The following is a 25,402-nucleotide window of genomic DNA, read 5'->3' as shown; positions in this document are numbered from 1 at the left end:
ACCACGTTGGTCTCCTGAGATCTCTATCTGTGGAGTCCTGTGGAGTGAGAGTAATCAGCGTTCTTTTTCTTTCTTAATTTAGATTAGCAGGAGAAAAATACCTGTGGAACTAGTTACTCAGGCTTAGCAACTCTTGGGAAATTTGGTGGAATACTGATCAATTTCCTCTCCCAGATAAGTCTTTTTGTTTTTCTTTGTCTATGTCTTTTATGTCATTTGTCATAGAAACTGCTGTGGGTTCATGGGCACATGAGGTAAAGGCTGCTGCCAAGGGACATCTTGGAAGCCCAAGCCACGGGTAAGCACGGGTAGAGTACTTTCCCAGCTGTTAGAACACTGACCACCTAACTTGAAGACTCCCATGTTAGGATAAGTTAGTCGTGGAATGGATTAGATTGACACTAGGTCACCTGCCAACCTCAAAATTTCTGTGCAGCCTGGTGCACTGTAAAACAGCACACAATACCCAACCCCATAGTACACCCTTCCCAGGTATTAGTTTGGTTACAGGAGATCCAAGGCTGCTTAGAGCTGCTAATGTGCATATAAGAAAAAGTGGATGAGATTTTTCCCTTTCATTTTGTTCTATGCCCTAAGAGTTTGTCTTTGTGACCAGTGATAACCATGAGGGAGCTTGGGGTAAGCTGAGGGCAAAATATAGGCCGGCACCCCCCCACCCCCCAGGAGGAATATTCTGACACTCCTGGCTACCCAAGAACAAAGGAAAGAGGTTTAAGTGCTTGCCATGGTAATATGAGAAACTAAGGCAAATGAAAAATTAAATTCTCTTACTGCCTGCAGCCCATTGACAAATCCTTGAAACTGGCAAAGTAACTTCCCTCAAGGAGCTCAGCTACCTGATGATGACACTTTGCTAGAAGCAAAAGAGAGCCTTGGCTTAACATAGTCCCAGCCTCCAGATCCTGTAAGTCTACCTCCTTTATCTCAACTGCCCCAAGATATATGCTGGCAATTATGCTCTAAGTTTATGGCCCCCGATAAACATCTGAAGGGTCTCATGACTCAGGTTTTATTAAATGGTAATAAATGGCGTTTCCCTAGGAACAGCTAGCCCCCCTCAAGCTCCTGGAAACCTTGCTTCCAGAGTTCCTTGGAGACTTACTCTATCCCTGACCCCTCCCAACCTGAGAGTATACAATGACTCCCCGTCTTGACCCAGTGCAGCTCTTCCTGCCCACGGGTCCTGTCCCCAGACTCTAATAAAATTACCCTTTTGCACCAAAGATGTCTTCAAGAATTCTCTCTTGGCCATAGGCTCTGGACTCCATGAACCCCACCATCACCCCAAAACTTCATCAATAATATTCTTTTTGGTTTCCACCATCCAGAAGATGCACTTACCAGGGTGCACTTTGCAGGCCAGTTGAATAGGGTTCCGAGTCTCTGGACATGCCAGCTCTTAGGGGTGTTTGTCATGAGAGGTCACAGGCCATAAGTTCCTTTGTTCTCTCAGCCTTCATTGCTTGTCAGTGCTGGAAAGTCCCATTCCGGTAGTGGAAGCAGAGAGTTAGAGGTTCCCAGAAAAAGAAAGATGAGTCATAACTCTCATGACCTAAGACAAGCCATTTTAGGCACCCAGCTATCTTCCGTGATTCTTATATGCCCTACCAGCTCTTCCTAGAGGGTGTCAGAATTCTAAATAAATGCAAAAACCTCAGTTGTTAAGGATTTTAAAGGAACAAAAGGAATGCAAAAATGAATAATCTCTACCAGGCCAGGAGATAGCCTAACCATATCAGAGACAATAAATCAGTGGTAACCACCCCCTCCCCCCCACCTCAAAGGTAAGCAAGACCCCCTGCAGTCCTTACTTGAGACAGTTGACAAATTAACTGACAGTTGACAGTTACCTTTGCCTCCTTATAACGTTAAGGCCTCAGTCCCAGGAGCAGAAGCTTCACTACCATGACCCAGTATGTACGTACAGGCATGTTTTCCAAGTACGCCTGTGCAAACTCATGCCCACTTTAAAGACAATGGCGAAGCTCCCCTTCATGAATATTCATCCTAAACCCTAAATAAAAAGAACCCACTCAAGGTGCGGGCAGCACCTGGGTGCTCAATTAGGCATCCAACTCTTGATTTCAGCTCAGGTCATGATCTCATGGTTGGTGAGTTCAAGCCCCGAGTCAGGCTCTGTGCTGACTCTTTCTCTCCCCCTCTCTCTCTCTGCCCCTCCCCTGCTCATGCTTGCTCTCTCTCTCTCTCTCTCAAAAATAAATAAATAAGGGGCACCTGAGTGGCTCAGTCAGTTAAGCGTCCGACTTTGGCTCAGGTCATGATCTCACAGTTTGTGGGTTCGAGCTCCGCATCGGGCTCTGTGCCCACAGCTCAGAGCCTGGAGCCTGCTTCAGATTCTGTGTCTCCCTCTCTCTCTGCCCCCCTCCTGCTCGCACTCGGTCTCTCTCTCAAAAATAAATAAACATTAAATAAATAAACATTAACAACAAAAAAGAACCATGCTGAATCCTGCACAGGGAGTCATTTGCTGTGACATTCTTGTTTCCTTGTGTGACTCCACCTGGTGTGCTCTCCACCTGTGACTGACCACGGAGCAAATTCACCTTAGTTCGGGTGCAGCGGCATCTGCCTAGTGTCACAGATTAGCAGGTCTGTGACTGGAGGTGTCTCGCGCTTTCGTGGGCGACCGGAGACACCGCGTTCACTAAGCCATCCTTACCGCCTGTGCAACAGATGCTGTTGCTTTCTTAGACTAATTCTGGTTGTAAACTTTTGGATCGTGGGGTCTGCAGCCCCTGTGCCCTCTCTCTGGATGCCTCTTGCATCTTCGGTTAAGTCATTGAAAGGCTTATTGGTTTGAGTTGCTATTAGGAGATCACACTTGTCAATGGCCAGATGATGAATCCTTTAAATTGGACATATTTAAAATATATATACATCCTTTATAGATAGCTCTCAATTGTCTTCTTAGTATAATGGCCTGCCTTAGGGACTCCTTTGACGAGATAAAAGAACAGACATTAGACTTAAGATAAAAATAAATATGGGGCGTCTGGGTGGCTCAGTCGGTTAAATGTCTCGCTTCAGCTCAGGTCATGATCTCACAGCTTGTGGGTTTGAACCCCGCATCAGGCTCTGTGCTGACAGCTCAGAGCCTGGAGCCTGCTTTGGATTCTGCATCTCCTCCTCTCTCTGCCCCTCCCATGCTCATGCTCTGTCTCTCTCTCTCTTTCTCTCTCTCTAAATTAAATAAACATTAAAAAAAACAAATGTTCACATCCAACGTAAATTCCCCTTCTTAAAATCCAGTTCCATCTGCCTTTGCTAATTTCCCCTTTCCCTAAGAGATTTACAGAGAGCACTCTGGCCAGTCTCTAGGTTCAAAGTATACAGGTAGCTCATGTAAATGCGAAAGCCAGAAAATGAATTTAGCAAAAGCACCCAAGACTGGCAGTAGGCTTGTTTGCTCCTACCTCCTAGGGCTCTGTAACCAGGCTGTGACAGCCTCAGACATTAAAAAAAAATTAAAAAATTGAAAAAAATTTTAATGCTTATTTATTTATTTTGAGAGAGAGCCAGCAAGTGAGTGAGCAGGGGAGGAGCAGAGACAGAGGGAGAGAGAGAATCCCAAGCAGGTTCCACACTGTCAGCGCAGAGCCCAGCATGGGGCTCCAACTCACGACCATGAGATCATGACCTGAACCATCAAGAGTCGGATGGTTAGGGGCGCCTGGGTGGCTCAGTCGATTAAGCCTCTGACTGTTGATTTGGAAGGCTAATGTTCAGGAGCTCACAGAAGCCAAGGTTGAATTGTGTAACCAGAAAGAAAGAAGGCTTTTGTTAAAATGTTTTATACAGACGAAGGGGTTCAGGACAGGACCCCTCAGAATGTGCCACCTCAGCCTGTGGGTTATTTTGAGCTGAAGGCACTTGAGACTCTATGGCTCAAGAGAAACTTTTGTCCCTCCCTTAACCACACAGAAAATTCTAACTTGGGGGTCTTTCCCAGAAAGAGTTATTAACAGAGATAAATTTTATCTGAGTGGCCATCTGTGTGGCAGGGCGAGCATCTCATTACCAAACATCTGCTCTTATTGCCCTGTGAAGTGCATTCTTTCCTCTGAAATCCCAGGCCTTGAACCCTTTCTCCTTAGTTCAGAGTGACATACACACCTCCTCTTGACTGTCTTTGGAATTTCCATGCCTATGTGGACTCCCCATTCCCATGCCTATTAAATTTGATTTTTTCTTGTTAATATGATTCTTAGTCCAGCTAGAATGACCTCTGAGGACACAGGAATACTTGCTCCCAGACACAAACTTTACATAGGTATAAATCTTTTTATTCCCATTTTAGTTAAAAATCTCCTGATATACAGAAGCAAATTTAGGGGCGCCTGGGTGGCTCAGTCAGTTGACTTTGGCTCAGGTCATGATCTCACAGCTTGTGAGTCTGAGCCCCATGTTGGGTTCTGTGCTGACAGCTCAGAGCCTGGAGCCTGCTTGGGATTCTGTGTCTCCCTCTCTCTCTGCCCCTCCCCTGCTCATGCTCTGTCTCTCAAATAAATAAAAACATTAAAAAAACAATTAAAACAAAAAAGAAACAAATTTAGTTTAAAAGGTAGGCCAGCCTCTTGATATTCAGGCTGTTATCCAGTTCTTTGGAGAATTAGAAACAACTGTCTTTGTCTTACAAATCTCTACAAAACCAGAAATGCAAGTATAGAAGCAGGTCAAAGCCCACCTATGTTTACCAATCTCCAAACTTCACCTATTCCTCTCAAAATGCTTGTAGATAGAATAAAAGATCAGGATATTGGAACAAAATTGTCCTGTATTTAAGAAAAGGAAGGTAAACTTTAAATAGCAATTACCCTGAAGCTCAAGAAAAAACAAAGTTTTTACATTCTTTCTCTGTCCCTTGAAATAAAAAATCTGATCATGTCTTTGAAACATAAATAAAGTGGGGCACCTGGTGTCTCAGTTGGTTAAGCATTTGACTTCGGCTCAGGTCATGATCTCACAGCTCCTGAGTTCAAGCCCTGCGTCGGGCTCAGGGCTGACAGCTCAGAGCCCAGAGCTCACTTCGGATTCTGTGTCTCCCTCTCTCTCTGCTCCTTCCCAGATCAATCTCTGTCTCTCTCTCTCCTTCAAAAATAAATAAAAACATTAAAAGAAACAAAAAAAAGAAATGTAAATAAAGCCCACAACCACCTGCCTGAAGAAAAAAAAAATGAAGGAGGTGGGGAAAGACCTTTTAAAAATACAAACTGCTAAAAGGGCTTTTTTTTTTTTTTTTTTCCCCCCCCAAAGCTCTGGCACTTCTGGTAAGAGGCTAAGATGTCCTAAAAAGTCCACCTTGGAGAAAACTTGTGTACATGCTCTATGCGTTTATGATGTAAATTTCCTTTTTTTTTTTTTTTTTTTTATCATAGAGAGACAGCAAGTATGAGCAGGGGAGAGGGCAGAGGGAGAGATGTGGGGCTCAATCCCACGACTCTAGGATCATGACCTGAAATGAAATCAAGAGTTGGATGCTCAACCAACTGAGCCACCCAGGCAGCCCCTATGATGTAAATTTTCTACCCTCATCTTCTCTAGGACCTAAAAGCCACTCTGTTTTGTGTGGTTTTTTTTTTAACATTTTTATTTTTGAGAGAGAGAATGCACCGTGTGCACATGTAAGTGGGGGAGGGGCAGAGAGAGGGGGAGACAGAGGACCTGAAGCAGGCTCTGTGCTGATATCAGAGAGCACAACATGGGGCTCAAACCCATGAACCTCCAGATCATGACCCAAGCCAAAGTCAGATGCTTAACCAACTGAGCCACCCACCAGACACCCTGAGCAACTCTTTGAAATACAAATTTTAGGGAAAAGTTTTCCATTGGGGAAGGGGGGACAGGGGGAAAACGGAGATATTTGGAAATGGGGCCTATAGTGTCCTCGCCACAAATGTTAGTAAAAAACAAAAGCTGTAAGATTTTTGTTTGCATGTGTCTATTTGTGTGTTCATATGTGTTGTAAATGTGAGATATTTTCTCTACCTCCAGATAGTATTGCTAAAATTAATTTGTAAAAGAGCTCCATTAGAGTTAAGCATCTGAATCTTGATTTCAGCTCAGGTCATGATCTCAGTTGGTGAGTTCAAGTGCTGTGCTGGGCTCTTCGATGACAGCACGGAGCCTGCTTGGGATCCTCTCTCTCTGCCCTTCCCCTGCTTTCTCTCTCTCTCTCAAAATAAATAAATAAACTTAAAAAAATAAAAAGAATGGGTACTGCATTCAAAAAAAGAAGAGCTCTATTTAGTTGTTTTGAAAGCAAGGACTTACAAGAATTGGGCATTTTAAAACTCAGAAAAATAGACACTAATGTTTTTCAAGTTCATGTGATCTCAGAAAATATTCAATATTAAAGCTATCTTATTAATTTATTTATTTAAATTTAAATCAAAGTTAGTTGACATATAGTGTAATAATGATTTCGAGAATAGAATTTAGTGATTCATCACTTACATAGAACACCCAGTGCTCATCCCAACAAGTGTGCTCCTTAATGCCCCTTGCCCATTTAGCCCATCCCCCCCACTCACAACCTCGCCAGCAGCCCTTAGTCTGTTCTCTGTATTTAAGAGTCTCTTATGGTTTGCCTCCCTTTCTGTTTTTATATTCTTTTTGCTTCCCTTTCCCTATATTCATCTGTTGTGTTTCTTAAATTCCACATATGAGAGAAATCATATGATATGTATTTCTCTGACTTCACTTATTTCGCTTAGGATAATACACTCTAGTTCCATCCACATTGCTGCAAATGGCAAGATTTCACTCTTTTTAATTGCCAAGTAATAATCCATTGTATATACCTTTATCTATAGATATAGATATATACACACCACATCTTCTGCATCCATTCATCAGTAGGTGAACACTTGGGCTCTTTCCATACTTTGGCTATTTTTGATAGCGCTGCAATAAACATTGGGGTACATAGGCCCCTTCGAATCAGCACTTCCGTATCCTTTGGATAAATATCTAGTAGTGATATTAAAGTATTTTAAGTTTGGCTTATTTAGATATGTCTTTAGAGTAATCAGCATTAAATATAAAACTTCTATTCTGCCTGTATTTATTGAAAGTCAAGTAAGTTCATTTTTTGTAACTGAACTAACGTGAGTTCACTCCTTGGTGAGTTACAGATAGAAACTATACCAGGTGGACTTGTCGCAAAAAGGAAACTTTATTTGCAGCAAATAAGGGGATCACAGGGAATAACTTCCAAAGCTGTGACTCCCTGCGTGAAGTTGGATAAGTTCCTTTTATTTAGGTTAGGACTAATATTTAGATAGGAAAGACTTGTTATCATATGTAGAGGCAGGCATAAGGTTCCCATGCATCTTAAGGAAACATGTCTATACACACATTGTATGTTATGTAAATGAAGCTTGGGTTCCTCTTGTGTTCCTCCTTAGGTGGAGATTTTAGTACTATAACGAGGGCAAGAAAGTTGTCGATCATTCTGGAGGTCACTCCAGAGGGTTCAAAAGGGTCTGAGTGGTCTGGGCTGTTGGAATTCTTTGTCCTGGCAGCTGTTATTGCTTGAGGGGTAGTTCTGGTTTCCATAATGGGAACGCTGGCATAACAGTTCACGACTGCTTACTACTTAGTTTTTACTAGAAATTAAGATTTCCAAGAGTTAAGAATTCTAATACATGTAATTTAGGCCTACTGGAAATAATAAGGGAATGTCTTTGCATGGAAGGAAAATAAGATATGTGTGTTTGGTAAGAAAAAGTATAAGAAATAGAAATACATATTTGTTGAGAAAAAAGAAAAATTGTCCTAAAGTGAGGCTGGTTATTCAAAGAGGGAAAACTTAGGATAAAATCTGAATGTAAAAAAGAAAGTTGTAGAAGGTTTACAGAGAAGATATCATTGGAAAGGAATTTCATGTGTGGTCAGTACTGGCTAAGGTTAGGATATATTTAAGTAAATGAATTTGTTTTAGTATCGAAAGTCCATTGGTGGGATGCTGGGTGGCTCAGTCCGACTGTCCGACTCTTAGTTTCAGATCAGGTCATGATCTCAAGGTTCATGGATTGGAGCTACACTGGGCTCTGTGCTGACAGTGAGAGCCTGCTTGGGATTCTCCCTCCTTCTCTCTCTCTACCCCTTCCCAGCTTGCTCTCTTGCTCAAAAAAAGAAATAAACATAAAAAATTAAAAAAAAAACATGGGGCGCCTGGGTGGCTCAGTCGGTTAAGCGGCCGACTTCGGCTCAGGTCATGATCTCACGGTCCGTGAGTTCAAGCTCCGTGTCGGGCTCTGTGCTGACAGCTTAGAGCCTGGAGCCTGCTTCACATTCTGTGTCTCCCTCTCTCTCTGCCCCTTCCCTGCTCATGCTCTGTCTCTCTCTGTCTCAAAAATAAATAAACATTAAAAAAAAAATTTTTTTTTAAATTAAAAAAAAAACAAACAAACAGAAAAGTAGACTGGTGCAATATTAAATTTTGCTTGCTCTTTGTGAAAAGAACAAAGTTTTCTTGAACTATTGGTCTGCTGTTAATAAGGAATTGTAAACAAGTTTTTCCTTACCTTTAAAGTTATCTGCCTAGAAAACAAAGTTATTTGCCAGAATTATTTCCTATGTTTATCAGGTCTCTGATTACTCAAGAAAACTGAGTTCTAATATTAAAAGAGCTAAATTTTGCTCACAACTCTGTAATGTTCTGTATTTGCCTTTGGTATCTTTTATTGTCATTTTGGTTAAATGGATAATTACTGTTGTTGCATAATGATTTGTGATTCTGTTTAATCAAATGTTCAAACCTTTTGATATTTTTTGACATAATTCTCAAAATCAAATTCTAAAATGAAGTATTTTGACTACAATCTAATTGAAATGTTCCAGAGGGTCCCTTGAACATTTCAATGATTTTGTGAGAGGGGGTATAGCTCATTGGTAGATCATTTGACTGCAAAGATTTTGTGAGAAATTAAACTGATTACTTATTTGGTACATTAAATTACATATGAAGCATTGTCAAATAAGTGATATTAATCCTCTTAGATTATATTTGTGTAGATATATTATTAAAATAAGTATTTTTAGAAATTGAATGAAAAGTCCTAGAAATCTGATTCCTAGTATGTTATTATCTTGAAATGTTGTGTGTCACAGAAATAACCAAATTTCCTTATTAATTGCATTGTAACGAACTCTAGTAAGATCTTTATTCATGGCCATTTAAAAATATTTTTTTTCTTTACATTTATTTATTTTTGAGAGGCAGAGACAGAGCACAAGTTAGGGAGGGGCAGAGAGAGGAGACACAGAATCCGAAGCAGGCTCCAGGCTCCGAGCTGTTAGCACAGAGCCCGACGTGGGGCTTGAACTCACAAACTGCGAGATCATGACCTGAGCTGAAGTCGGACGCTTAACCGACTGAGCCACCCAGGCGCCCCACTCATGGCCATTTTTAAGTCTTTTATTATTTATAGACTGTTACACTTTTACTCAGATGCTTTTACAAAAGCTTCCTGCAAATGTGTTTCATTTTCAGTGAGACTGAGGGAAAGAACTGAGTACAAGCTGCTAATAACCTTAAGATTATAAAACTGAACTAGGTAAGAATTTCTGGGACTAGCAAAAAAAGTAGATTCAAACAAAACAAGAATTAACATGGTACTGAATGAACTGAGGAGGACAATTATGATTTTTATGACTTTTTGTTTGAAACATAATGGATTTTTTTTAATGTTTTGTTTTTCCAGTGTTAAGGCAATTTTAATATTAAGCTAAATATACTTTTGTAAACATGTTGAAACATTTATCATTTTTTCTCCCTATGTGACCTCTCCTGAATTCAGAGACTTTCAGTATTCTTTTTTTTTTTTTTTGAGAGAGAGAGGGCCTGCACATCCATGCACCTGTATTCCCGCTTGCAAGTGGGCGAGGGGCAGTGGGAGAGAGAGAATCTTAAGCAGGCTCCACACCCAGTGTGGATTTACTTTCAAAAGACATTTTTCTAATGATGGAAAAGAAAACAGAATGTAAATAAGTGTGAAACCCTGAGTTATTTAACTTTTATTTTAGTTTTCTAAGGCAATGTTCTCCAGTGTCTGGTGTGTGTTCTTCACGGCTACACAAGACAATCCACTGGGGATATCAGAAGAAACGATCACATGTCTACTGATATTTTTATTTCATGCTTAAAAATATCTGTGTATTGGGGCACCTGGGTGGCTCAGTCGGTTAAGTGTCTGACTCTTGATTTTGGCTCGGTTCATGATCTCATGGTTCATGAATTCAAGCCCTACATCCGGCTTCCATACTATCAGTGTTCAGGATTCTCTGTCTCTGTCTGTCTGTCTGTCTGTCTGTCTCTTTCTCTGTTCCTCCCACACACTCTCTCTACATATAAAAAATAAACTTAAAAAAAATTCTGTGCACTATTTATAATGTACATTATATATTACTATAGCAATATGCATATGTAATGTAGAAATAAATAATATGCAAGATATTTTTTGAGAGTATTTTAAAGTTGGTTCACTTTGACTCAGTACCTTTTGATCTTATTTTGAGAATGCTGTGGGACAAACTTTCTTTTTCAAAAGGAACAAACTGAAATTATACCTAAAATATAAAATGTTAAATTATTGCATTTAGACTAGAAACCTTTACAATAATCATCAAATATACTAAAAATCACCAGAGTTCTATAAACATGCTAAATCAATGGTACTTATTTTTTGCAAATTGTTAAGATAATTATAGAGAATTTTTTAATGACATGAAAATAACATGAAGGAAAAATACCCCCAGACATCTAGTTTATCATTTTATGTATTTTCTTTTAACCTTTTTTATCTACTTTTTTTTACATAGGTGGAATCATAAGAATAGCTAAATCCCCTGCACTTTTCACTTGTAAAATACATAAATTCATAAAGTATAAAAATATCTGAATATATAAGATTAATAAATATAAAACAACTTATTTTGACATTTATGCCCTCGTAAACATTGAATTAAAGAAACTGATGGGGTGCCTGGGTGGCTTAGTCAGTTGGGCAACCGACTTCGGCCCAGGTCATGATCTCACAGTTTGTGAGTTCGAGCCCCGCGTCAGGGTCTGTGCTGACAGCTCAGAGCCTGGAGCCTGCTTTGGATTCTGTGTCTCCACCTCTCTCTGCCCCTCCCATGTTCATGCTCTGTTTCTTTCTCTCTGTCATTAATAAATAAAACGTAAAAAAAAAAAAAAAAAAGAAACTGATAATCAGGGAGAATTGTCTGATGACATTTCTAGTAAATCCATCCTAGATGGTTTTATAAGAAAATGAGAAAAGCCTCTAACATGCTGTTTAGATACACAGTATATTCTATACCAAGATGGCATTACTTAGATGTTTATGCTCTTGTTCTGTGAAGATCTTATTTCACAGCTATATTTCTGTTTCTGTGATATATATATTTGTACGTGGCATATGTATATATAGATATACACACATACACGCACATGCACACACATGCACACACACACGCCAAAGAGACTAAGATCTATTAACCCAGAGGCATCTACCATAGGAAGCTATAGAGGTCTGAATACGCCGGGAGGTCTGAATACACAATGAATGTGTATTTCTTTCACCAGTAGCTTCAAGCTGTTGGCTAGAATTTCTATTAAACAAACAAACAAACAAACACATTAGTCTTTCTGTGTGAAAAATAGAAAGAATACATCAAAAGCCAGGTGTGTGGGACACCTGGGTGGTTCAGTCAGTTGAGTGTCCAACTCTTGATTTCAGCTCAGGTCATGATCCCAGGGCTGGCTCTGTGCTGAGTGTGGAGCCTGCTTGGGATTCTCTCTCTTTCTCTCTTTCTCTCTCTGCCCCTCTCCCCTTCTCGTTCTCTCTCTCTCTCTCTCTCTCTCCCCCTCCCTTTCTCTCTCTCTCTCTCTCTCAAAAAAAAAAAAAAAAAAAAAAAGCGAGGTGTGGCTGCAGGTTCAGGAAAGGCTGGAGTTACAGTAAAGCCAACAAAGTCAGTGAGGGAAAATAAAAGCAGATATCCCAAACAAAGAGGTACTACCAACAGCAGTCACTGAAAAAACATGTCAAACAAAATAAGCAGCTTAAGCTATAAAAAAATAAAAGAGATTGAAGCCACTCTGAAACATGAAACAACTATTTCCACCACTCTAATCCTTCTTTAAGTCATGTATTCCTTTCTTTGGTCATTTGTCCTAAATTACTGAAAACAAATACTTTACAAGAGACAGCTAAAGTGAATTAATCTTTTAGCTTTCAGCGAAATGAGATGAGGATGACAAGAATTTAATGGATAAATCTTCAAACAGGTATGAGATTCAGTTAATATCTCAGTCAATGGATTTTTAATACGCATAGTGAGAGAGTCTTACACCAATAAATATTAGGTTCTTTGAAGAAGCACAGCTTTTTTTTTTTTTAATTTTTTTTTTAACATTTATTTATTTTTGAGACAGAGAGAGACAGAGCATGAATTGGGGAGGGTCAGAGAGAGGGAGACACAGAATCCGAAACAGGCTCCAGGCTCTGAGCTGTCAGCACAGAGCCCGACGCAGGGCTTGAACTCACGGACCGCGAGATCATGACCTGAGCCGAAGTCGGACACTCAACCGACTGAGCCACCCAGGCACCCCGAAGAAGCACAGCTTTAAGAAAAGTGTTTTAAGGGGGTGGCTGCCTAGTTCAGTCAGTAGAACGGGCAACTCCTGATCTCGGGGTTGTGAGTTCAAGCCCCATGGTGGGTGTGGAGATTACTTTAAATAGATAGATAGACAAATAAATAAATAAACAAATCTTTAAAAAAGTGTTTCTTTTCCATCCACTAAAACTAAATTTCACTGATCAGAGGCAGGATTAAAGCTAATATCCTTTACAATTTTCAACATTTTCAGGTTTAGATATTCTAATAATACCCCCAAATTTTCAATTTATAATGTTTCATAAATGTGAAATTTTAAAGTTATGATTCTCAGTAGAGGGTAGATGATTATAACAAAAGGGGTATAAGTCTTCACTTGCCAAGGTTCTTTTGTTAATGGCAACAGGAATGTCTTCTAAAAAATATTGTTTATTTATTTATTTGTTTATTTTTAAGATATTTATTTTTGAGAGACAGAAGTGTGTGCGCAAACACAAGACTGCGAGTTGGGGAGGGGCAAAGAGGGAGACAGAGGATCCAAGTCAGGCTCTGTGCTGACAGCAGACAGCTGGATGCGGATCGAACTCACGGACCACGAGATCATGACCTGAGCTGCAGTTGGATGCTTAACCGACTGAGCCAACCAGGCACCCCTAAAAATATATTTATTAAATGTTTATTTATTTATTTTGAGAGAAAGAGAGAGCATGAGCAGGGAGTGGCAGAGTGAGAGGGAAAGAAAGAATCCCAAGGAGGCTCCACGATGAATGTGGAGGTGAATGTGGAGGTGGTGGAGGAGGGGGATGGGGAGGCTCCCTCGCAGGACCTGACCACACTCAAGAGTCTGACACTCAACCAACTGAGCCACTCAAATGCCCCTGAAACTATTTTAATAATAGACTTAGGATGATAAGAATATTGCAGTAACGCCAGGCGCCTTTAGCTGCGTATGTTTGAAATTGCTGGCAAAAAAAGTATTAACATGATGTAAGATAGACTTGGAGCAATAATGTTTCTCAAATTAGAAGCACTCACCTAGGGGTACCTGGGTGGCTCAGTCGGTTAAGTGTCCGACTTCGGCTCAGGTCATGATCTCGTGGTTCACTAGTTCGAGCCCCGTGTCGGGCTCTGTGCTGACAGCTCGGAGCCTGGAGCCTGCTCCGGATTCTGTGTCTCCCTCTCTCTCTGACCCTCCCCCCATTCATGCTCTGTCTCTCTCTCTCTCAAAAAAAATAAACGTTAAAAAAAATTAAAAAAAAAAAAAAAGAAGCACTCACCTAATCAATCCAATACAGAAAGTTAATCACACGGTAACACACCTGTGCGCAACTCCCATTAAAAATATTATTCCTTCTGTAGTGTGGCAATACAATACTCATAATTTTTGTTTCCTTTATTTTCATAACATGCCTTTATTCACCTTTTTTCTTTTTTGTAAAAATATCATGAGATACACTGCAGCAATGCTAAGGGAATCCATCATATGGCTCCTCGGAACTACATGTTGCTAAAATTTCGGTTATGGTCTCCTATGTGTTTTATAGACAAGCTGTCTCATTATGTATCATGTGCTTCATAACTGCCAATTTTAAATACCAGCTCTAAATAACACTGACGTGACAGATTCATCTTACTCTCTAAACCAGTTTTTTTTCAAGTGAGGTATTGAGCTATTTTAGAATCTTCCATTATTCAAATACATTTTCTTTCAGTGACCAAAAGGCAGGAATCTATCTAGAATAAGGGATGTGAGGAGATAGAAAAGTTAAAAGCTACAATGAATACTCCAAAAAGAGAGAAAGGGAGAGAGCACACAATGTTAGTTTGTTGTAAAGAGGATTAACCGTAATAACTACAACATATTGAATATTTCCTATCTCCCAGGCACTGTTAAGCTTTTTACATAAGTAAGCTCTTTGTTCTTCACAAAACCCCTATGAGGTGAGCATTATTACCTGTTCCGAGATCACACGACCAGCAAGTAACAGCACTGGGAATTGAACCCACTTCTACCTGTCTCTAAGGTTTATCTCCTCATCACCATACATGCTGCCTTGAGTACAACATATATTGGAGATGGAATTCTGTAAGCACAATGACATGGCTCAGACTCACATGGGAGGTAGAGAATAAGAGTTTAATAGTTTACAACTCAAAATGGAAACCAGGAAGAAAACTGGGGAGGTGACAGATGAAACTCTGTAAATGAGCCCCAAAATCTAACTAGAAATTCTTAGCACCTGTCTGGTATCTTGGGCAACAATACCTGCCTTAGAGAAAGTAAAATAATTAGTCTGTAAGCAACGAATAAAACCAATACAAAAGCTGAGTACTGAAGTTGCAGAGACATTGATCAGAAAGATTCGTAAAACGTTTTGCATAAGTCATAAAACTTCGATATATTGCTACGATACGTGACTTCTTGAGAAAGTCTAGCAGAGCTGTCAAACTAGAATCCTGTCGCATGCTCATTAGACCCATGTGCCAAAATGTTTTATATGTCATAAGAAGGATAATAATTTCTTGGAGATAATTCCAAAGTTTAAGAAGTTGAAATAGTGCCTACTGAGGATCTGAAATTATTTTTGTGAGTAACAAATGTAAGATGTGGGATCTCAGGTTGTAAGTTTGCATCCCATGCCGGGTGGAGAGATTACTTAAAAAACAAAACCTTACAGGGTGCCTGCGTGGCTCAGGGGGTTAAGTGTCCTGACTTGGGCTCAGGTCACGATCTTGCGGTCCGTGATTTCAAGCCCTGCCTCAGCCACTGTGCTGACAGTTCAGAGCCTGGAGCCTGCTTCAGATTCTGTGTCTCTTTCTCTCTCTATCCCTCCCCCACTCATGCTCTGTCTCTCTCTCTCTCTCTCAAAAGTCAATAAGCATTAAAAAAATGAATAAATCTTAAAAGAAAAACAAAACAAATGCAAGATGCTGGACATGAAAGGCCACTTTAGTATTGGTAGTGAATTATAATAGTTGTAGTCTTTTTTCTGCCCAGTAGATATTTTCTCCCTGTTTTCTTGTGGAGAAATCCCACAGATAAGGCTGATTCCATAAAGCCTCTTCAGCAAGCATACACCGCATATACCACCACCACCACCACCACCTTAAGGGTAAACAGATGGTGCATGGGGTGTCTGGGTGGCTCAGTTGGTTAAGGATCCAAACTCCTGGTTTTGGCTCAGGTCATGATCTCACAGTTCATGAGTTCAAGCGCCACGTCAGGATCTGTGCTGTCAGCACGGAGCCTGCCTGGGATTCTGTCTCCTTCTCTCTCTGCCCCTCCCCTGCTCACTCTCTATCTCTCTCTCAAAAATAAATAAATAATCGGGGACGCCTGGGTGGCTTCGTCAGTTAAGTGTCCGACTTTGGCTTAGGTCACAATCTCGTGTTTTGTGGGTTCAAGCCCCGCATTGGGCTCTGTGCTGACAGCTCAGAGCCTGGAGCCTTCTTCAAGATTCTGTGTCTCCCTCTCTCTCCAAACCTCCCCTGCTTGCACTCTGTCTCTCTCAAAATTAAATAAACATTAAAAAATAATTTAAAAAATAAATAAATAATCATTAAAAAAACAAAAACAAAAACACAGGGATTGGCCACATGGAGGGACCTAGCTGGGGCAGTCACAATCCTCTTCGGGACATTTGCCAACCATATTGAAGGAAAGGCATTTTCTGTTGTTGGGCTCTCCAGCTTTGAGGAAATATAAGCCGAAAGCTACAGATGGCCAACTCTGTCACCTGCCTATCTGAGATGTAGAAAAAGCCTAATGAGAACAAAGCGAAACACAGCAAGAAGGAAATGCTGAGAGTAGGTGTATGACAGCACTCCAATGACATCATTTGAGACCCTGAATCCAGCTGTAGTTGAAGCTGGAGGCAATCTCGTGTTGCCCAGTTACACAGCCAACAGAAGTCCGTTTGTGTTTAGTTTAAGTTAGGTGTCCACTCCTTGCAAATAAAAGAGAACCCTGGCCATAGGTACATTACAAATATATACTATAAAGACAGCAATACCCAGATATTACTATAATCTTAGGCACCTGCATCTCAAGAGTCCATAAACTCTGGCAAATGTACCAGAGCCCTTGTTAGGTAGGATGAAGCACAACTCCATCATGATGGCACTAATTTAAAATTTTTCTTTTATCCTGGAATGGATCATGCATACAAAAGGCTAAAAATGTATCCGCACAATTTGGAGAATACTAATAAAAGGAACATCTGTCCAATAACCCCCAGATTAAGAAATAGAAAATCACTTTGTGTCCTTCTCCAATTGTCTGAGAGACAAATATCTATTATTTGGGTTTGTGTTTCTTTAGTCTATACAAATGAAACTATATTGTGTTTTTTTTTCTGACTTGAATTTTTCTCTCAGCATTTTGTTTTTGAGAATCGTCTATGTCAACCTACAGAAAGAAGTTAATTAGTTTTCACTGTTATGTAGGTATTCTATTCTGGGAACATTGAGCAATTTACTTACCTATCTTACTATAGAAGGACACTTGGGTTTCCCAGTTTTTTCGATCACAAACAATGCTTTTATGGTCATTTTTGTACATGCTTTTAGGGCACGTGTGTAAGAGATGCCTTCGGCTGTACTTAGGAGTGGAAATGGTGGCATGTTGGTTATACTTGTGATCCCTTTTTCTAGAAAATGCCAAATTACTTTTCAAAACAGTTGTAGTAATTTAGACTCCTACCAGCAATGTATCCAAGTTCTGATTGTTCCACATATTCTTCCCAATGCCTGATATTAGCCAACTTAAAATTTTTGCCAGTCTGGATGTAGTGAAATAGTATCTTTGTTGGGCTTCAATTTTCATTTCCCTGATTATAGTTTGAACAAATTTTTATATGGTTATTAGCCATTGGTTTCTTCTTTGATGAAATGCCTGTTTGTGTCTTTTGTTTTTTGTATTAGATTGTCTTATTAACTCACAATCTTATATTTATTCTGATTACTAATCTTTTGTGGGTTTTATTGACATCTCAGAAGGCCCACCACATGGAAGTTTTGCAGTAGGGGAGTTGCAGTGGGCTCAACTCTGAATACAAGGACAAGTGGAGCAGGACAGAGGTCAGTGGATGGAAGTTTACTAAGAACAAACATGGGGGTAAAAGGGATTCTTGCCAGATCAACTCAACAAGGATTCTTGCTGAAGGTAGGTCAGGATGATAAGATAGCAAGGGTGCAGGATGAGGAATCTGATCCAGTGTTGAGGGTGATCAAATACCAAGGGTAGGAGATTTTTCACTAAACTGACTAATCAAAATTCTTGCTACAACTGGACTAAGCTGCCAAGAACACAGCCCAAGGTTGGGCCCAGTTGAGAAGAGGGCTCAAGGAGTCTGACTCAGGCTTGGTGTAGGAGAGTCTCTGTCAGTGGCTGTGATGTCTGTCTCTTGACGTGACGGTTAAAATATCAGCTTTTTCTAGCCTCACATTGTGAAAATCTAAGGTTGTTTCATGCCAACTTTCCTTGTTATCCTGAACTAGCAACAATTAAAACTGCAATGTTCAGGGACGCCTGGGTCGGTTAAGCATCTGATTCTTGATCTCAGCTCGGGTCACGGTCTCATGGTTCATGAGCTCGAGCCCTACATCGGGCTGTATACTGTCAGCGTGGAGGCTGCTTGGGATTCTCTCTCTCCCTCTCTCTCTGTCTCTCCCCCGCTTGCACACTCACTCTTCTCTCTCAGAATCAATAAATAAACTTAAAAAAAATGCAATGTTCAAACTACAGGTTAAAAGCCTACGGTCTTCCAATTGCAGTTCATCTTTCAGCAACAATTTTAGTGTCGGGCAGCCACTTTTATTCTTACTGACTAGCCTAGGGCATGAGTCTGTAATAACAGCTTCAAAGACAATGGAATGGCCATGCTCCAAATGAATCTCAAAATACAGGCACATCCCATTGTTTGGAAGTCTGCATTATGCCACTTCACTTATATGGGAGACCTACAATAGTATCTGTCTTTGCTAACTGAAAGAAATCGAAATGGGACTTTCATTTTAGGCCATTTTGGGTTATGAAAGTTTTCATAAGGAACACTCTACTTTCAGGTAGCAGTGCGGGGGTGGGGAGGGGAACCTGTAATAGGGTTTGTCCTGTTACCGGATGTGGGTGCGTCAGAGTAGGTGTTGAAATGAAAAGCAAATAGATTTGGGCCAAAGAATGCTAACACTTCTCCTCCTCAATGGTAATCTGACTATCCAGTAATGCCTCCTTATTGTATTTGGCAAGGTTGAACTACCTGAAGGTTAAGAAGTCCTCTCACCCTTTTTTGAAAGTCACATACTGCAGGGAACCACCCTTTGGGGCACAAGACGGGTAAGGTGCCTGCCTTGTTTACATAGGATACTGCCAGACACAGACGCTCCAAATTCCCACTTTTCACCTCTTGAGTGACTAGCTGAACTAATTTTGTCCCTACTGATTAACAGGAATAAAATGATATTAAGAAAACCCTGGTTAAGCTTCTTTCCGTCCCCCAGGACACTGAACTTTGGCTCACCCTGGTGCTGAGTCAGCACGCAGCCAGCCCCCTCCTTAAGGGCAAGTTCCTGGAAAGAGGCTGGTCTCTGGGTAAAATATTCTCTCCATCTCCTGTCCCCATACCCGGTTCTCTCTACCTTTGTTCACTTGCTGTATCAAAGAAAAACACTTTTTGCCCAACTTTTGAGATGCTTGCAAGCCTTATGGTGAGGGGTTCTCCTTACTGTAGCAGCCCCACCCCCCACTGGATACTTGTTTCAGATTGGTTTTTCCTCTGACATAATCTGTCTTTGAATATGGTATTTTTAAAATATATATTTTTTATTTTAGAAAGGGAGAGAGAGAGTACAGGTGAGGGAGAAGGAAGAGGAAGAGGGTGAGGGAGAAGGTGAGAGAGAGAGAGAGAGAGAGAGAGAGAGAGAGAGAGAGTCCCAAGCAGGCTCCATGCTCAGTGCAGAGCCTGATGTGGGGCTCGATCCCATGACCCTGGGATCATGACCTGAGCCAAAATCAAGAGTAGGACATTCAACCAATTGAGCCAGCCAGGCACCCCTAATATGATATTTCTTAAACTGATTTCCCATTATTTCATCCTAGATAGGTATTTTCTGAGTATCTCGCACCTGCCATCTCCTTTCTTTCCATTGCCACTGCTCTTGTCCAGACCCTTATTAACCTTATCCTGGCCCATTATGTACTGATCTCCTCAGCCTCCAATTTTATTTACCTTTTCATATTGCTACTAAGTCTATCTTTCTAAAGATTATTCCTCCAATTCTTTTTTTTTTTTTTTTGCTCCTTTTTTGCCTAAGAATAAAGCCCAAATTCCTTAGTGTAGCATTTGTTTTTCTACAGCAAGGACTAACCTCATCTCTTCCTCCCATGAACCCTTCCAGCTGTTTCTAAAACCTGCCTTTTTTCTCCAGTCACATTGTGTTGTCCATTTACTTTTTCTGTACCTCCAATGTTTTTCCTCCCAAATCCTCCTTTCCCTGAATTCCTTTTCTTTTCTTTTCTCTATTATTTATTTATTTACTTACTTACTTAAGACAGAGAGGGAAAGAACATGAGCAGGGGAGAGGGGCTAAGGGAGAGAGAGAATCCCAAGCAGGCTCCCCATTCAGCATGGAGCCTGACTCAGGGCTCTATCCCACAACTCTTGGACCATGACCTGAGCCCAAATCAAAAGCTGCAAGTTCAACTGTCTGAGCCACCCAGGTGCCCTAGGCCCCTCCCTGAATTTTTATCCAATACAAATGCTATACCTTCCCTGTTTGGGAATCAATCTCTTCCATTATTATTCCCCTGACACTGTGTCTGTACCTTCATTAAAGCATTTAAGATAGTTGTTGTTTTAAAAAAATTTTTTTTTAAGTTTATTTATTTTGAGAGAGAGGGAAGACAGGGCAGGGCAGGCTCTGTGCTGACAGCAGATGTGGGTTCAAACCCATGAACAGTGAGATCATGACCTGAGCCAAAATCAAGAGTTGGATGCTTAACCGACTGAACCACTCAGGTGCTCCTAAACTAGTTGTCTTTTATTACAGCAACTTGTATACATTTGTCCTTCTAGATTATAAGGACAATCTGTCCTTCTAGATTATAAGCTTTTTGAGGGCAAGACAGTATCTTATTCCTCTGTGTATCTTCTCTGGCCCTTAGCCTAATACCTCACACTTGGAAAGCACTCAATATTCGTTTTGTTAATTAAAACAAATGGAAAACTATTCTATTTCCTTTGTGGTTCCATGTAACATTTTCTGTAATGTATGTTTATCATCTCTAATGACCAACGGAATATAATGTGGGCGTTCAGGACTCAGAAGTCAATTGAATGTTGTTTACTATAAGGCAGAAGATAGACTCTCCTAAATATGACGGTAATAAGAGAATAGCGAAGACTGATCCAGCCGTTCTGAGAGTTCTTGGGAGGCAAGACAGCATAATGTGTTAAGAGTGTGGGTCCTGGTTTCAGATGTCTGAAACCAGGTTGTACCACTCACTAGCTGTGTGACCTTGAGCATATTCCATGTTTCCGAGCCCCAATTTTTCTTTTGTAGGATGAAGACAGAAAGATCTGGGGCGACTAGGTGGCTCAGTCATTGAGCATCTGACTCTTGATTCGGCTCAGGTCATGATCCCAGAGTCATGGGATTGAGTCCTATGTCTGGCTCCATAGTGAACATGGAGCTTACCTAAGATTCTCTCTCTCTCTCCCTCTGCCCCTCTCCCCTGCTCATGCTTTCTCTCCCTAAAATAAAAATTAAAGTTTTTTAAGATGTTTATTTATTTTTGAGAAGGAGAGAGACGTAGCAGAGGAGGGGCAGAGTGAAAGGGAGACAGAGAATCTGAAGTAAGACGCTAAACCAACTGAGCCACCCAGGTACCCCTCTCTCAAATAAAACTTTTTTTAATTCTTAAAAAAAAAGAGAGAGAGAGATGGGCTTCTGGGTGGCTCAGTCATTTGAGGGTCCAACTCTTGATTTCAGCTCATGTCATGATCTCATGGTTTGTGACTTTGAGCCCTATATCAGGCTCTGTGCTAATAGTGTGGAGCCTGTTTGGGATTCTCGCTCCCTCTCTCACGCCCCTCTCCCACTCACACTCTCTCTTTCTCTCTCTCTCAAATAAATACGGTTAAAAAGAAAAGGATAAGTGACTTTGGAGTGAGGGCATGTGGGCCATGGTAGGAGAGACAGGCATGGGTAGGATGATGAAAACCTCATATGTGAATAGCGTCTGGTTTCCCTCACTCTGTCTGTTGAAGTCCCCTCAACTTCCACACATCGTGGCGGGGAGGGAGAAGAAAACAAAAAGCCAGGTACGTTGCCAACCAGGCTCTGTGAGACCAAAGTTCTGAGGAAGCTAGGCCTCAATCACCCGTTTTTCTTTGCCTGCACTGGACAACCTGAATTTAGTTTGTCGTGAATCCCCAAGTAAAAATTGAACTTTATCCTGAAGGCAATGGGGAAAAGCGGAAGGATTTTAAGCAGGACAGGACTGGGATCAACTTCGCCTTTCAGAAAGCAGCTGCGAAAGCAGCGTGGGGAAGAGATTTGAGGGGTGGCGAACGCTGGCAGAGGTACGACGAAGACAGTGTGCTGTCTGAACATGCTGAGTTGGAGAACACGATGCGTATTTGAATAGTGATGTTAAGATGACAGTAAGAGATGGGATTCAGCTCTTTAAATAAAAGTTCCAAGGTATATTTTGCCCTCAGCGCACCCTCAGTACGATTTCATGTAACTACTACAATTATATGTTTGTGGTTAATTACTTGACAGTTTAAAAATTTCTCACCTATACTATGTCATTTTAGCCTTTCTATGATCCTGTAAGGTAGACAGAACTGCTGGTCCTCCCATTTTGCAGTGAGGATTTATGCCTCTGAGATTAGAAGTGATTCATTTGTCTAGGATCACAGAGGAAGTCAGGGCAGGGCCACGCCCTGAACCCAGCTCCAGGAGTATGCTCTCTCAGCGGGGAACTGCACGCACTAGCAGTAACCCATCAACTCTCATTCAGCGTCTACCCCACTCCTAGCACTACTTTAGCAGAAATAAAAAAGAATTAGACAATCAGCACAGAGACAACAGCACTGATTGCTGGCAAAGTTGTAGACCAGCAGTCAGATCTGGCTTCCAGTTCTAATTCCACCTCTAACCACCTGTTTGATTGTATTTTATTTGAAGATAACAGAAACCCATTTCAAATGAACTTCAAGAGAAAGGGGAATTGACTGGTTCATGAAATCCAAGGAAGGTGTGAACAGTCCAGGATCAGGAAAGGTGAGGTTGCAGAGACAGCTCTTGGGAACAAGTGGAAAGGGGAGGCTTGAACCTTGTCAGGAGTCTTCAAATTTGATTTTTTGTTTCTGTTGCTGTCCGTGTGGCAGTTTCACTTTCTCCCTGCTGCTAGCTAGCTTTCTCTAAAGGAAGAAATATGTCTACTATGTTTCTGATTTTAGAAGTGAAAGCTTTAGCTGTTGGAGAGAGATCACTCCAATCCTTAATGGGACTCAAGTAAGAAAGTGTCAAGGACACATCCCCAAAGGCAAGGGAATTAAAAGCAAAAATGAATTACTGGGACCTTATGAAGATAAAAAGCTTCTGCACAGCAAAGGAAACAGCCAACAAAACTAAAAGGCAACCAACAGAATGGGGAAAGATATTTACAAATGACATATCGGACAAAGGGCTAGTATCCAAAATCTATAAAGAGCTCATCAAACTCCACACCCAAAAAACAAATAACCCAGTGAAGAAATGGGCAGAAAACATGAATAGACACTTCTCTAAAGAAGACATCCGGATGGCCAACAGGCACATGAAAAGATGCTCAACATCACTCCAACATCGCAGGGAAATACAAATCAAAACCACACTCAGATATCACCTCACGCCAGTCAGAGTGGCCAAAATGAACAAAACAGGAGACTATAGATGCTGGAGAGGATGTGGAGAAATGGGAACCCTCTTGCACTGTTGGTGGGAATGCAAATTGGTGCAGCCACTCTGGAAAACAGTGTTGGAGGTTCCTCAAAAAATTAAAAATAGACCTACCCTATGACCAGCAATAGCACTGCTAGGAATTTACCCAAGGGATACAGGAGTACTGATGCATAGGGGCACTTGTACCCCAATGTTTATAGCAGCACTCTCAACAATAGCCAAATTATGGAAAGAGCCTAAATGTCCATCAACTGATGAATGGATAAAGAAATTGTGGTTTATATACACAATGGAGTACTACGTGGCAATGAGAAAGAATGAAATATGCCCCTTTGTAGCAACATGGATGGAACTGGAGAGTGTGATGCTAAGTGAAATAAGCCATACAGAGAAAGACAGATACCATATGTTTTCACTCTTATGTGGATCCTGAGAAACTTAACAGGAACCCATGGGGGAGGGGAAGGGAAAAAAAAAAAAAAAAAAGGAGGTTAGAGTGGGAGAGAGCCAAAGCATAAGAGACTCTTAAAAACTGAGAACAGGGGCGCCTGGGTGGCTCAGTAGGTTAAGCAACCGACTTCGGCTCAGGTCATGATCTCGTGGTCCGTGAGTTCAAACCCCACATCGGGCTCTGTGCTGACAGCTCAGAGACGGGAGCCTGTTTCAGATTCTGTGTCTCCCTCTCCCTGACCCTCCCCCGTTCATGCTTTGTCTCTCTCTGTCTCAAAAATAAATAAACGGTAAAAAAAAAAATTAAAAAAAAACAACTGAGAACAAACTGAGGGTTGATGGGGGTGGGAGGGAGGGGAGGGTAGGTGATGGGTACTGAGGAGGGCACCTTTTGGGATGAGCACTGGGTGTTGTATGGAAACCAATTTGACAATAAATTTCATATACTGAAAAAAAAATTTAAGAAAACTAAATTAAAAGAAAAAAAAAAGAAAGTGTCAAGGAACCTATTGCTCCCCTGGCCCAGGAGAAGGTGAGTGTCTAACCTGTGGTTACTGGAGGAATCAATTCCACAGAGTGCTAGCAAGATTAACTTAGGTGTTCATTTTCTTAGGTACTTTATGAAAGGCATGAGCCTTGGGGCGCCTGGGTGGCGCAGTCGGTTAAGCGTCCGACTTCAGCTCAGGTCACGATCTCGCGGTCCGTGAGTTCGAACCCCGCGTCAGGCTCTGGGCTGATGGCTCAGAGCTCAGAGCCTGGAGCCTGCTTCTGATTCTGTGTCTCCTTCTCTCTCTGCCCTTCCCCCCTTCATGCTCTGTCTCTCTCTGTCTCAAAAATAAATAAACGTTAAAAAAAAAAAAGAAAAAAAAAAAAAAGAAAGACATGAGCCTTGAATATGGGCATTATTATATAGCTAGGGAGAAGGAAAGAAAACCAGAGTTTCACCTAGAGAAGGAGGTTTGGAGTTGTTGACGTGGGTGGCCTATGAATAAAAGACATGCCTGATTGGAGGGGAGGCCCCATCCTTGTTCCCACAGAAAATCACATTGGATTGCCAAAGGAGGAACTGAGCATGATGACAGGTCTAAAAGGTAAACACAGGATCGGTGCTCTTGGGTGGCTCAGTCAGTTAAGCAGCCAACTTCAGCTCAGGTCATGATCTCGTGCTCCGTGAGTTTGAGCCCCGTGTTGAGCTCTGTGCTGACAGCTCAGAGCCTGCAGCCTGCTTCGGATTCTGTGTCTCTCCCTCTCTCTGCCCTTCCTATGCTCATGCTCTATCTCTCAAAAATAAATAAAAAAATGTTAAAAAAAATTTTTTAAATAAAATGAAATAAAAGGT

At 41.2% G+C, this 25,402-nt stretch overlaps 1 long non-coding RNA gene across 10 annotated transcripts in view; it reads right to left on the bottom strand.

Moving 5' to 3' along the window:
- LOC107180860 overlaps window positions 1–25,402 on the bottom strand; it is a 78,238-nt gene that overhangs the window by 37,500 nt on the left and 15,336 nt on the right. For 7 of the 10 annotated variants that reach the window (XR_006218908.1, XR_006218899.1, XR_006218902.1 and 4 more), the window contains exon 4: window positions 1,363–1,493. The exons of the other annotated variants lie outside the window; for them this stretch is intronic. This is a non-coding gene — a long non-coding RNA (uncharacterized LOC107180860). The remainder of the gene's footprint in view (window positions 1–1,362; window positions 1,494–25,402) is intronic. 10 annotated transcript variants of the gene reach the window in all.

The sequence above is a fragment of the Panthera tigris genome, chromosome B3 (genome assembly GCF_018350195.1).
Source record: "Panthera tigris isolate Pti1 chromosome B3, P.tigris_Pti1_mat1.1, whole genome shotgun sequence".
Taxonomy (NCBI): Eukaryota; Metazoa; Chordata; class Mammalia; order Carnivora; family Felidae; genus Panthera; species Panthera tigris.
The sequence above is the reverse complement of the archived record's forward strand: the minus strand, read 5'-3'. Positions and strand labels throughout refer to the sequence as shown.